We start from the raw sequence: 14850 nt of genomic DNA on the forward strand, positions 1-14850 counted from the left end.
AATTTGATGTTTTGTAGGTGTCATGATTTTTTTAGAGACCGAGTCACATGTTCGACCGGTTTAATAACTTTATATTTTTTGATAAAGACAGTATTATTAAAATGACTTTTCCAATTTTATTCGGTTTAGTCATGCGGTTCGACCTGTGACCCGGTGGTTCGACTAACGAACGAGTGGCTCAATACCCTCACGGTTTGATGACCCTTTCGATTGTTAAAACTTTGATTTTAAGATCTACCTAATCATCAAACTAAGAGTTTTTTTAAAATAAACACCAGTAGTAGGATATGAATAAGGATTTTCTTCGAAACACAATTTCAGATATACTTTCTCAATCATAATTTTAACCAAACACTTGATTACCTATTATTAAGAATTTAAAATTAGAATATTTGCATAATTCAAATAAATTCTTTATCTTGTGTCTTTAAATCCACCCTCACTAACTATCCATGTATAATATATTTTTTGTGATTTCAAGGGAACCATATTTTTGATAAATTTAAAACATCCATTTTATTCATCATGAAAACATAAATAATTAAAATATTTAAGTAATATTTTATAAAAAGAGACAATGCAAATAATATATATTCCATTTTAAATTTCATTTATTCATAATAGTGTTTATAGTATTTTAAAGATTTACACAAATTTCTTACAAAAGTAAGTTCCAGAGCTAAACTGAAGTGCACGTTTTATTATTTTTATTGAACTCATACAATAAAATTCATTGGTGAAAACAACAACATGTTGCCTTCTCAAGATGAGTAAAACAATGTCCCCCTTTTCCAAATCCCTTGCGAAAGCAATCCTGGTCACACGTTGCAACACAAGGCCCTATACAAACTCCTCCGGGAGGGACCAAAATACTGGTAACCAATCCTGAATCAACCAAAATTTAAAATTAGTTTGTGTCTGACATTGCTTCATTATTTTTACATTAAAAATCTCAATCTAATGTTCTTTCTAATTGAGAATTGATTAAACCATAATTGGATTGTTATTGATCTACATATCTTGTTTAAAAAGAAATCAACTTCTTAGAAGGGTTAAACAATCACATAATTTTTTAGACGAGTCTTTTTTACTTTCTTTTGAATATAAAGATGCAATATATGTTTCAATAAAAAACATTTGGTGTTAGTAAATTCTACTTTAAAATTGAAACTCAAAAATAAAAATAAAATTTCATTCTTACCCGAACTAACCATGAAAACAAGGCATAAAACACTCAAAAAACAAGATTGATTGGTGTGACATGCCATTTTGTAAGATGTTAATTTATATTTTGTTTCTTTGTAACGAGTAAGACTAACATAACTTCTATTATATAGGCCTAAAAACTGTATTAGTTTTTTAATATCTCATTTGACTATTAACTTTACATAAATTTATTAATGGAATCTTAAAGTAAGAAAGATAGATTTAAATAAATAAAGTGGTCAATAAAATGAATTTGATAATATTGAAAATAATTTACATTTTCTATTGAATTTTGAAAGGAACATTAAATGATATTTGTAACAACCCGTATAATATATATCTAGAATAATATCATACAAGTGTTAAATTTTGGTACTGTTACAACATAAGTGCCTAATGGCATTAATATATATACATGTTCAAACTAAAAACATTAATGGAACATGTTATACAATAATGCCTAAACAATAAAAATCTAAGAACTATGTACAATATCTTCATTGCACACAACTCCACAGCGGAAGATCATACTAAACAGCATCCCTTGAAACATCCATAATAGTTTCTCTTAGATCCAACCTGTAAAGAATACCTGAAAAATAACAACAATGATGGGATGAGATAATAATCTCAGTGAGTTCTCCTATCCTATGGGTCCACTCGGCTCTACAGGGTATTCTAATCGATATTCAACTCATATCCAACTCAAGTCAACAAGGGAACGAAGACCTGAGTGATGGGGAAACTATCTCGCAATTGTATGGCAACATGCATCTGAGTTCTCACAACTCAACCACGATCATTATTCAGATTCACGCAACATCGATCCCCAACTGGACCTACGTCTAGGCCAAGGCTTGGTTCACGCATGTCCGTATGATTCGACTTTCGTGGTGGATATCAGGTTCCCCTATGGGACTCAAACCCACTTTTAAGAACCATCACCCGTATGGGACTCTAACCCACCTAGGGTATCTTTCACCGTATGGGACTCTAACCCACATAGGTGTCCACCTTTCCCCCATGTCCGCCATGGTTGGGGCTCAAACCCAATTGAGGCTCGAATCATTGGTCCCACATCCCAATGCTTACTCATCTAAGCATACCAATAGAGATGTGTACCACCACATAAAAACACACATTCTGAATACATGATCGGTTCCACAAAACATTGATTCCACGAACCATAACAAATTCATCAATCATAGGTGACTTCATTCACCACAATACACAAATAATAACATAGCATGTTCCATACAATGCGTCTCATTCTCAATCATGGTAACAATTCGTCCACGACCTCACATAAGCGTCGTACGAATGAATACCATATTCTCATACATATATCACACATGTTCCATAGCCTAGATTATCTTTCTAAGTTATTAATCAAATTATTCTTCTAGGTTTCCTCACTCATCTTTGTAAGGTTTTTAATCATGTTATTTCACCTTCCACATAACAACAATATTTAATTTTCATCATGATAAAATTCATGGCATTTATAAATCACATACTATTTTATAACATGGAACAATAATAATAGTCCTTTACGTTATCTTTAGTCATGTTATTTCACAATCAACCATATCAACCATGTTTAACACCCATCATAAATATAATTCATTTAATTTGTAAGACACATAATATACTATAATATGATATCATAATAATAACCTTTTTCATTATCTTACTAATGCATCCGTCCGCATCCAAAACGGAGTTATAGCGCTCAATTAATTCATTAATCTATCTTAATCAAGATTTAGATTAATATTTATTCATTGCATAAGCTTTCAACAACAACCTCTCTAGCCTAGTGGTAAGGCATGTACAGTTTCAAAGGAGGTCCTGGGTTCAAACCCCACTGGTGATAAATTCTGTACAGACAGAAGATTAAATTATGTTTCAGTGTTAACCGGTTAACCTAAATCGGCGGTTAACCACTCACGAAATTACTCAGTAAGTGAGTTTTATAACTAACCAAGTGTTATAACTAACCACACAATATTGACTACTTTTCTTACTCTCATCCTTACCTCCATTCTTACGAGTAACTATCTCCCTGATCCCCATAGACTTGATTGGGCTCTTTCTCTCGTCACCTTCCATACTCTGATTCCAATAGTGGAACACTTGGGATTCCTAGGCACTACTGCTTAGCTAACAATCTTCAAGGAAACGCACTTACCCTCAGAGTGCCCACTGTCCAAAATGGTACAAGAACCTTACCGACTTCCATTAGTATAATAACGTCCTTGATGACTCACAAAAGTGTAGAATAAGACCAACACTCTTCAGAAGGCAGGTATCCAAGAGTTACATTGCTACAACCATAAAACATAAAACATCCAAGATTCTGGTTACTATATTCCATATCAAATCCTCTTATAGGGTTTTGATTCACTCAAGATTTCTCCCACCACATGATCTCGACCAAAACAACATAACACCATTAAGGAACTTTAAATTATCAACAAAACACCACTTTTAAGGAACTTAAGCAATCTAGAACATAACTATGAGTGTACATACATCTCATAGAGTCACACACAATACTTCACACATATCTAGAGACAACATTTCACTTCATATCCAAAATCATTCATCCCAGTCGTCTTGTCCCGTCTTCCATAATCTTAGCTCATGCCCTTATTAACATACAGTCTGAGTTACATGTTTAACTTTAAGAATCTAATTCTCGTTCCATCTTGGAAGTAAAACTTCACAAATCCTTCCAATAGTCTAGAGCATCATTGTACACATCCATTACCACTCTCAGGGAGTCTACATCTAAGGCTATGAATCCAAATGAATCAGTCAATTTCATACCATGACCAACCACTTCACACCTTATCAATTTATACCACATACCTAGCTAATCTCTTTCAGATCACCGCTTAGTAGGTCTCTTCCAAGTTTGTTCCGTATAGTTATTCATAATCATAATAGTGGTACTTCGCAGACTTACTTAAACTGAGTATGGTCTACTAAGTTGGTTTTCCCACACGTCTGACTTCCATGATATCTCCTCAGATGACCAAATATGCAATACACCTTCAGAAATCCCAATCTCAAAACTACCAATCTGACTTGTGGTGACTTGCAATTCCATCCTCAATTTGTACATCCAAAACGGTACACTTATGACATTTAGGACGTCCTTAGCTCCAACACGGTGTGAACGTTTATACTCCGCGACTAACCAACCAACCAAATACTTCTCAAGAAGATAAATAACAACCAGACTTCCAATAAGCCAATATTACTCTTTCAATCCAAATAAAATGCACTTAAGATGAACCTTATCATTGCCACACACTTATGACTAGAATTTTCTTCTAAACCATTACACTTACTTGTGACCATAATACTGCTATCACATACTTCTCTTGATACCAAGGTTTAACTTCCTCTATTCCACTATGTAACACCCAGACTGCTTTCAGGATTATCAACTAACCCCACAAATCAACACGGCCCTTTTTCAATATGTTTTGTCCTCACTCACACGCTTTCCAGGAAACTTCCCAGAAGGTCACCCATCCCAATACTAATCCAAGTCAAGCACGCTTAACTATGGAGTTCTTATTGGTTAGGATACCGAAAAGAAGATGCATCTTGTTGGTATAGGTAGTACCAATTAATCCTTATAAGCCTTCTTTCAACCATGTAGTCTCATACCTGCACAACCTCAGGATCATTCTCATTCCGATGTGAATTCAGTTTTTCCCCTAGAAGTTGCTAGGAGTGTCTCATTGTCATGCATCATGCATCGACAACCACTCCATCGCCCTCGGATGTTACATGTAACCACTCTTCAGCCTCTCCGACCTCGGATGTTACACACTACATACTCTAGAAATCTTCGATGTGAACAATCATCAACTACACGCCCATAACTTTGTCTTAATGAATCTTAATGGTCCCATTGTGCCTTTATCTAAAATGCACCCCATTACAACAGTTGTATTGCAACATCCACATTACTTCCACACTCGGTGTTCACTTGCCTTCCCATGGTAATTCTCCCAGTTCCAATTACAAAACCATTCTACTAGAAGTCCTTAAATCCAACTTAATTGCTCTTATCCTCAACCAGTTCTCATACAACCAAAACCCACTTGAGCTTCCATTACTATATAATGTGCGCTATCTGCCCCCAACACAAACTCTTATAATTGATCTTTAGGTAACTCATCATTCCATAATGGTCTCTTACTAACACTGAACCGCTGACGAGCCATCTCAAATCCGATCTCCCTTCTAAAATTGAACATACTTGGTTTATCTTCTAACCTCCATTTGGTCCATACATGTTTCACTTGGAACAAACAACCATGTCCTCGAGTCTCTCCTTAGACTTCACCACTACCTTAGGCCCTCAACAAAATTGAATGTCCTTATCTCTCAAGTCTTTAACTACTTGCAAGGTACCATTCCAAATACATATATTCCATTAAGTACTCTTGTTCTTCCAAAATATTTTAGTGGCCTTAGAAACTGAAACACTGATACACTACCTCACTTCCAAACCTTATGACATATGCGTAACATAACCATCCTTTCTACTTTACCATACGGAATTATTCACAATACTATTCCATATTAGTGAGTGCATCTTATTCCACTAGCAAATTCACTCATTCCTCAAACTTCTGACAAACTCATCTGATAGAATTCCCCAATTTCTCAACTCTGTTAACACTGCAGAATCGCTTGAACGATACACTACTCTTCAATTCCATAATACCCAAATCACAACGCCTCTGAAACTTCAACTGGGCTATCCGGTTCTCCTTACTTTCTAACTCTTGGCTTGAGCCTACTCTCAAAGCACAAGTTCCACCCACACTTCGGAGTCCTCGTGGTCGCTCAACCATGATCCTACCTACCATGCACATAATATTAGGTTTTGATCAGGCCCAATACTATATACAGTGATATTAAGAATCATGTTGGCTAAACACGCATATGAGGCAGGAATAGATTTACTTATGATGTTTCAAGGCTAGGTCGAGAATCGACCTGCTCTGATACCAACTGTAACAACCCGTATAATATATATCTAGAATAATATCATACAAGTGTTAAATTTTGGTACTGTCACAACATAAGTGCCTAATGGCATTAATATATATACATGTCCAAACTAAAAACATCAATGGAACATGTTATACAATAATGCCTAAACAATAAAAATCTAAGAACTATGTACAATATCTTCATTGCACACAACTCCACAGCGGAAGATCATACTAAACAGCATCCCTTGAAACATCCATAATAGTTTCTCTTAGATCCAACTTGTAAAGAATACCTGAAAAATAACAACAATGATGGGATGAGATAATAATCTCAGTGAGTTCTCCTATCCTATGGGTCCACTCGGCTCTACAGGGTATTTTAATCGATATTCAACTCATATCCAACTCAAGTCAACAAGGGAACGAAGACCTGAGCGATGGGGAAACTATCTCGCAATTGTATGGCAACATGCATCTGAGTTCTCACAACTCAACCACGATCATTATTCAGATTCACGCAACATCGATCCCCAACCGGACCTACGTCTAGGCCAAGGCTTGGTTCACGCATGTCCGTATGATTCGACTTTCGCGGTGGATATCAGGTTCCCCTATGGGACTCAAACCCACTTTTAAGAACCATCACCCGTTTGGGACTCTAACCCACATAGGGTATCTTTCACCGTATGGGACTCTAACCCACATAGGTGTCCACCTTTCCCCCATGTCCGCCATGGTTGGGGCTCAAACCCAATTGAGGCTCGAATCATTGGTCCCACATCCCAATGCTTACTCATCTAAGCATACCAATAGAGATGTGTACCACCACAGAAAAACACACATTCTGAATACATGATCGGTTCCACAAAACATTGGTTCCACGAACCATAACAAATTCATCAATCATAGGTGACTTCATTCACCACAATACACAAATAATAACATAGCATGTTCCATACAATGCGTCTCATTCTCAATCATGGTAACAATTCGTCCACGACCTCACATATGCGTCGTACGAATGAATACCGTATTTTCATACATATATCACACATGTTCCATAGCCTAGATTATCTTTCTAAGTTATTAATCAAATTATTCTTCTAGGTTTCCTCACTCATCTTTGTAAGGTTTTTAATCATGTTATTTCACCTTCCACATAACAACAATATTTAATTTTCATCATTATAAAATTCATGGCATTTATAAATCACATACTATTTTATAACATGGAACAATAATAATAGTCCTTTACGTTATCTTTAGTCATGTTATTTCACAATCAACCATATCAACCATGTTTAACACCCATCATAAATATAATTCATTTAATATGTAAGACACATAATATACTATAATATGATATGATAATAATAGCCTTTTTCATAATCTTACTAATGCATCCGTCCGCATCCAAAACGGAGTTATAACGCTCAATTAATTCATTAATCTATCTTAATCAAGATTTAGATTAATATTTATTCATTGCATAAGCATTTAACAACAACCTCTCTAACCTAGTGGTAAAATGACTTTTCCAATTTTATTCGGTTTAGTCATGCGGTTCGACCTGTGACCCGGTGGTTCGACTAACGAACGAGTGGCTCAATACCCTCACGGTTTGATGACCCTTTCGATTGTTAAAACTTTGATTTTAAGATCTACCTAATCATCAAACTAAGAGTTTTTTTAAAATAAACACCAGTAGTAGGATATGAATAAGGATTTTCTTCGAAACACAATTTCAGATATACTTTATCAATCATAATTTTAACCAAACACTTGATTACCTATTATTAAGAATTTAAAATTAGAATATTTGCATAATTCAAATAAATTCTTTATCTTGTGTCTTTAAATCCACCCTCACTAACTATCCATGTATAATATATTTTTTGTGATTTCAAGGGAACCATATTTTTGATAAATTTAAAACATCCATTTTATTCAACATGAAAACATAAATAATTAAAATATTTAAGTAATATTTTATAAAAAGAGACAATGCAAATAATATATATTCCATTTTAAATTTCATTTATTCATAATAGTGTTTATAGTAATTTAAAGATTTACACAAATTTCTTACAAAAAGTAAGTTCCAGAGCTAAACTGAAGTGCACGTTTTATTATTTTTATTGAACTCATACAATAAAATTCATTGGTGAAAACAACAACATGTTGTCTTCTCAAGATGAGTATAACATTGTCCCCCGTTTCCAAATCCCTTGCCACGGCAATCCTGGTCGCACGTTGCAACACAAGGCCCTATACAAACTCCTCCGGGAGGGACCAAAATACTGGTAACCAATCCTGAATCAACCAAAATTTAAAATTAGTTTGTGTCTGACATTGCTTCATTATTTTTACATTAAAAATCTCAATCTAATGTTCTTTCTAATTGAGAATTGATTAAACCATAATTGAATTGTTATTGATCTACATATCTTGTTTAAAAAGAAATCAACTTCTTAGAAGGGTTAAACAATCACATAATTTTTTAGACGAGTCTTTTTTACTTTCTTTTGAATATAAAGATGCAATATATGTTTCAATAAAAAACATTTGGTGTTAGTAAATTCTACTTTAAAATCGAAACTCAAAAATAAAAATAAAATTTCATTCTTACCCGAACTAACCATCAAAACAAGGCATAAAACACTCAAAAAACAAGATTGATTGGTGTGACATGCCATTTTGTAAGATTTCAATTTATATTTTGTTTCTTTGTAACGAGTAAGACTAACATAACTTCTATTATATAGGCCTAAAAACTGTATTAGTTTTTTAATATCTCATTTGACTATTAACTTTACATAAATTTATTAATGGAATCTTAAATTAAGAAAGATAGATTTAAATAAATAAAGTGGTCAATAAAATGAATTTGATAATATTGAAAATAATTTACATTTTCTATTGAATTTTGAAAGGAACATTAAATGATATTTGTAACAACCCGTATAATATATATCTAGAATAATATCATACAAGTGTTAAATTTTGGTACAGTTACAACATAAGTGCCTAATGGCATTAATATATATACATGTTCAAACTAAAAACATTAATGGAACATGTTATACAATAATGCCTAAACAATAAAAATCTAAGAACTATGTACAATATCTTCATTGCACACAACTCCACAGCAGAAGATCATACTAAACAACATCCCTTGAAACATCCATAATAGTTTCTCTTAGATCCAACCTGTAAAGAATACCTGAAAAATAACAACAATGATGGGATGAGATAATAATCTCAGTGAGTTCTCCTATCCTATGGGTCCACTCGGCTCTACAGGGTATTCTAATCGATATTCAACTCATATCCAACTCAAGTCAACAAGGGAACGAAGACCTGAGCGATGGGGAAACTATCTCGCAATTGTATGGCAACATGCATCTGAGTTCTCACAACTCAACCACGATCATTATTCAGATTCACGCAACATCGATCCCCAACTGGACCTACGTGTAGGCCAAGGCTTGGTTCACGCATGTCCGTATGATTCGACTTTCGTGGTGGATATCAGGTTCCCCTATGGGACTCAAACCCACTTTTAAGAACCATCACCCGTATGGGACTCTAACCCACCTAGGGTATCTTTCACCGTATGGGACTCTAACCCACATAGGTGTCCACCTTTCCCCCATGTCCGCCATGGTTGGGGCTCAAACCCAATTGAGGCTCGAATCATTGGTCCCACATCCCAATGCTTACTCATCTAAGCATACCAATAGAGATGTGTACCACCACATAAAAACACACATTCTGAATACATGATCGGTTCCACAAAACATTGGTTCCACGAACCATAACAAATTCATCAATCATAGGTGACTTCATTCACCACAATACACAAATAATAACATAGCATGTTCCATACAATGCGTCTCATTCTCAATCATGGTAACAATTCGTCCACGACCTCACATAAGCGTCGTACGAATGAATACCATATTCTCATACATATATCACACATGTTCCATAGCCTAGATTATCTTTCTAAGTTATTAATCAAATTATTCTTCTAGGTTTCCTCACTCATCTTTGTAAGGTTTTTAATCATGTTATTTCACCTTCCACATAACAACAATATTTAATTTTCATCATGATAAAATTCATGGCATTTATAAATCACATACTATTTTATAACATGGAACAATAATAATAGTCCTTTACGTTATCTTTAGTCATGTTATTTCACAATCAACCATATCAACCATGTTTAACACCCATCATAAATATAATTCATTTAATATGTAAGACACATAATATACTATAATATGATATGATAATAATAGCCTTTTTCATAATCTTACTAATGCATCCGTCCGCATCCAAAACGGAGTTATAACGCTCAATTAATTCATTAATCTATCTTAATCAAGATTTAGATTAATATTTATTCATTGCATAAGCATTTAACAACAACCTCTCTAACCTAGTTTGACCGGTCAAACAGAAAATTGAAAGGATCACCAATTTGGTCTTATTGTTGGATTATATATATATATATATATATATATATATATATATATATATATATATATATATATATATATATATATATATATATATATATCTAACTAGACTTTTTTTTAAAATTATTTGAAACAATTTCCCAACACTAGAATTAAATTTATAAGAAATTGCAGTTATTTTTTTATCCAGATTATGTTCCAATTAGACTTTGTTCAAAATTTATTTGTATTTGTATTTTGTACTATTTTGTTGTGTGTGATGATTAATTTTAGCATTTGAATTTAAATAATGAACTTGTGAAATTGTTATAATTTGATGTTTTGTAGGTGTCATGATTTTTTTAGAGACCGAGTCACATGTTCGACCGGTTTAATAACTTTATATTTTTTGATAAAGACAGTATTATTAAAATGACTTTTCCAATTTTATTCGGTTTAGTCATGCGGTTCGACCTGTGACCCGGTGGTTCGACTAATGAACGAGTTGCTCAATACCCTCACGGTTTGATGACCCTTTCGATTGTTAAAACTTTGATTTTAAGATCTACCTAATCATCAAACTAAGAGTTTTTTTTTTAAAATAAACACCAGTAGTAGGATATGAATAAGGATTTTCTTCGAAACACAATTTCAGATATACTTTATCAATCATAATTTTAACCAAACACTTGATTACCTATTATTAAGAATTTAAAATTAGAATATTTGCATAACTCAAATAAATTCTTTATCTTGTGTCTTTAAATCCATCCTCACTAACTATCCATGTATAATATATTTTTTGTGATTTCAAGGGAACCATATTTTTGATAAATTTCAAACATCCATTTTATTCAACATGAAAACATAAATAATTAAAATATTTAAGTAATATTTTATAAAAAAAAGACAATGCAAATAATATATATTCCATTTTAAATTTCATTTATTCATAATAGTGTTTATAGTATTTTAAAGATTTACACAAATTTCTTACAAAAAGTAAGTTCCAGAGCTAAACTGAAGTGCACGTTTTATTATTTTTATTGAACTCATACAATAAAATTCATTGGTGAAAACAACAACATGTTGTCTTCTCAAGATGAGTATAACATTGTCCCCCTTTTCCAAATCCCTTGCCACGGCAATCCTGGTCGCACGTTGCAACACAAGGCCCTATACAAACTCCTCCGGGAGGGACCAAAATACTGGTAACCAATCCTGAATCAACCAAAATTTAAAATTAGTTTGTGTCTGACATTGCTTCATTATATTTACATTAAAAATCTCAATCTAATGTTCTTTCGAATTGAGAATTGATTAAACCATAATTGAATTGTTATTGATCTACATATCTTGTTTAAAAAGAAATCAACTTCTTAGAAGGGTTAAACAATCACATAATTTTTTAGACGAGTCTTTTTTACTTTCTTTTGAATATAAAGATGCAACATATGTTTCAATAAAAAACATTTGGTGTTAGTAAATTCTTCTTTAAAATTGAAACTCAAAAATAAAAATAAAATTTCATTCTTACCCGAACTAACCATCAAAACAAGGCATAAAATACTCAAAAAACAAGATTGATTGGTGTGACATGCCATTTTGTAAGATTTCAATTTATATTTAGTTTCTTTGTAACGAGTAAGACTAACATAACTTCTATTATATAGGCCTAAAAACTGTATTAGTTTTTTAATATCTCATTTGACTATTAACTTTACATAAATTTATTAATGGAATCTTAAAGTAAGAAAGATAGATTTAAATAAATAAAGTGGTCAATAAAATGAATTTGATAATATTGAAAATAATTTACATTTTCTATTGAATTTTGAAAGGAAAATAAAATGATATTATTCATCAATGACTTCATACCTATAGTCAATTTTAATGATTAAAATATAATAAATAGATTTATATTTTATTTCTTTGTAACGAGTAAGACTAACATAACTTCTATTATATAGGCCTAAAAACTGTATTAGTTTTTTAATATCTCATTTGACTATTAAGTTTACATAAATTTATTAATTGAATCTTAAATTAAGAAAGATAGGTTAGATTTAAATAAATAAAGTGTTCAATAAAATGAATTTGATAATATTGAAATATAATCTTCATTTTCTATTGAATTTTGAAAGGAATATAAAATGATATTATTCATCAATGACTTAATACCTATAGTCAATTTTAATTATTAAAATATAATAAATAGATTTATAAATACTTAAAATTATGTGTAATATATGATTATAAACATGTAGTTTAATTGAATAGATTATTATAATATTAAAATTAATAAATTTATTATAAAAAATACTACTCAATTTTAACCGAATGACAAAAAAATGGTGTCAAATTACGTAGGAGTTATTTTAGTCCTCGTCAAATTACGAGTTGGTTTAAAAATTAACTGAATAAACTTTACACGAATGTCTGAACACAACTATTTTGTTAACACTTGAACAGTTTCTATAAATTATAAAATATATTATTATTATTATCTTTAATTGTAACATATTGGTCATGAAGTTTGCAATGTTTTATTATTTTTATTTTTATGGTGACTCGAGTACAAAGATTTTCTTAAGAATTTAACAACAAAACATTTCAACACTAAATTAATTATTTGGTCATGATTTTATCATTTTATTTACAAGTCTCACATGCTAGTGAAGAAATGTAAAGTGCTTGTACATGTAATTATCATAAAACGACTATTTATTTTCTCATCGTATGCAAGTGTTTAAAAGGTTTGAGTCTTTATCTTGTAAATCAATCTTTGTTGAAGATTCTCTTACATTATTTATACTTTTTCTAATACTTTTGTTTCTAAACATATAATTCAATTCTTGTTTCATTACTAGGGTCTCCCAAATAAACCAAATCATCAGAGACATAATTCATTTGTATTTGAAATAGTGCTTTAAGTATCGAACTAGCTTGACCGGTCAAACAGAAAATTGAAAGGATCACCAATTTGGTCTTATTGTTGGATCAGGCAAGCTATTAAAACAGTTGAAACTGACTAGAACTGACCAAAATCAGTAAATCAGCCGGTTAAATGCTATCTTTTTTTTCTTTAGCCAAAATGAGATTGCAATAATTATATATATATATTATAATATATATATATATATATATATATATTATATATATATATATATATATATATAATTATATATATATATATATATATATATATATATATATATATATATAATTATATATATATATATATATATATATCTAACTAGACTTTTTTTTAAAATTATTTGAAACAATTTTCCAACACTAGAATTAAATTTATAAGAAATTGCAGTTATTTTTTTATCCAGATTATGTTCCAATTAGACTTTGTTCAAAATTTATTTGTATTTGTATTTTGTACTATTTTGTTGTGTGTGATGATTAATTTTAGCATTTGAATTTAAATAATGAACTTGTGAAATTGTTATAATTTGATGTTTTGTAGGTGTCATGATTTTTTTAGAGACCGAGTCACATGTTCGACCGGTTTAATAACTTTATATTTTTTGATAAAGACAGTATTATTAAAATGACTTTTCCAATTTTATTCGGTTTAGTCATGCGGTTCGACCTGTGACCCGGTGGTTCGACTAACGAACGAGTGGCTCAATACCCTCACGGTGTAACAACCCGTATAATATATATCTAGAATAATATCATACAAGTGTTAAATTTTGGTACTGTCACAACATAAGTGCCTAATGGCATCAATATGTATACATGTCCAAACTAAAACATCAATGGAACATGTTATACAATAATGCCCAAACAATAAAATCTAAGAACTATGTGCAACATCTTCATTGCACACCACTCCACAGCGGAAGATCATAATGAACAGCAACCTTTGAAACATCCATAACAGCTTCTCTTAGATACAACCTGTAAAGAATTACCTGAAAAATAACAACAATGATGGGATGAGATAATAATCTCAGTGAGTTCTCCTATCCTATGGGTCCACTCGGCTCTACAGGGTTTCTAATCGATATTCAGCTCATATCCAACTCAAGTCAACAAGGGAACGAAGACTTGAGCGATGGGGAAACTATCTCGCAATTGTATGGCAACATGCATCTGAGTTCTCATAACTCAACCACGATTATTATTCAGAT

General features: G+C 31.8%; 2 long non-coding RNA genes across 2 annotated transcripts; both read right to left on the minus strand.

The window, feature by feature from the left end:
* Positions 1–680: 680 nt before the first annotated feature.
* Positions 681–9004, minus strand: LOC127110514 (uncharacterized). The gene is made up of 2 exons (XR_007797313.1): positions 8863–9004; positions 681–885 (listed from the first exon to the last, which is right to left on the minus strand). It is a non-coding gene; the product is annotated as an uncharacterized LOC127110514 (long non-coding RNA).
* A 2624-nt stretch (positions 9005–11628) lies between these two features.
* LOC127110519 (uncharacterized) lies at positions 11629–12332 on the minus strand. The gene is made up of 2 exons (XR_007797320.1): positions 12240–12332; positions 11629–11923 (listed from the first exon to the last, which is right to left on the minus strand). It is a non-coding gene; the product is annotated as an uncharacterized LOC127110519 (long non-coding RNA).
* Between the last annotated feature and the right edge of the window lie 2518 nt (positions 12333–14850).

This window comes from Lathyrus oleraceus, unplaced genomic scaffold (assembly GCF_024323335.1).
Source record: "Lathyrus oleraceus cultivar Zhongwan6 unplaced genomic scaffold, CAAS_Psat_ZW6_1.0 chrUn0001, whole genome shotgun sequence".
Taxonomy (NCBI): Eukaryota; Viridiplantae; Streptophyta; class Magnoliopsida; order Fabales; family Fabaceae; genus Lathyrus; species Lathyrus oleraceus.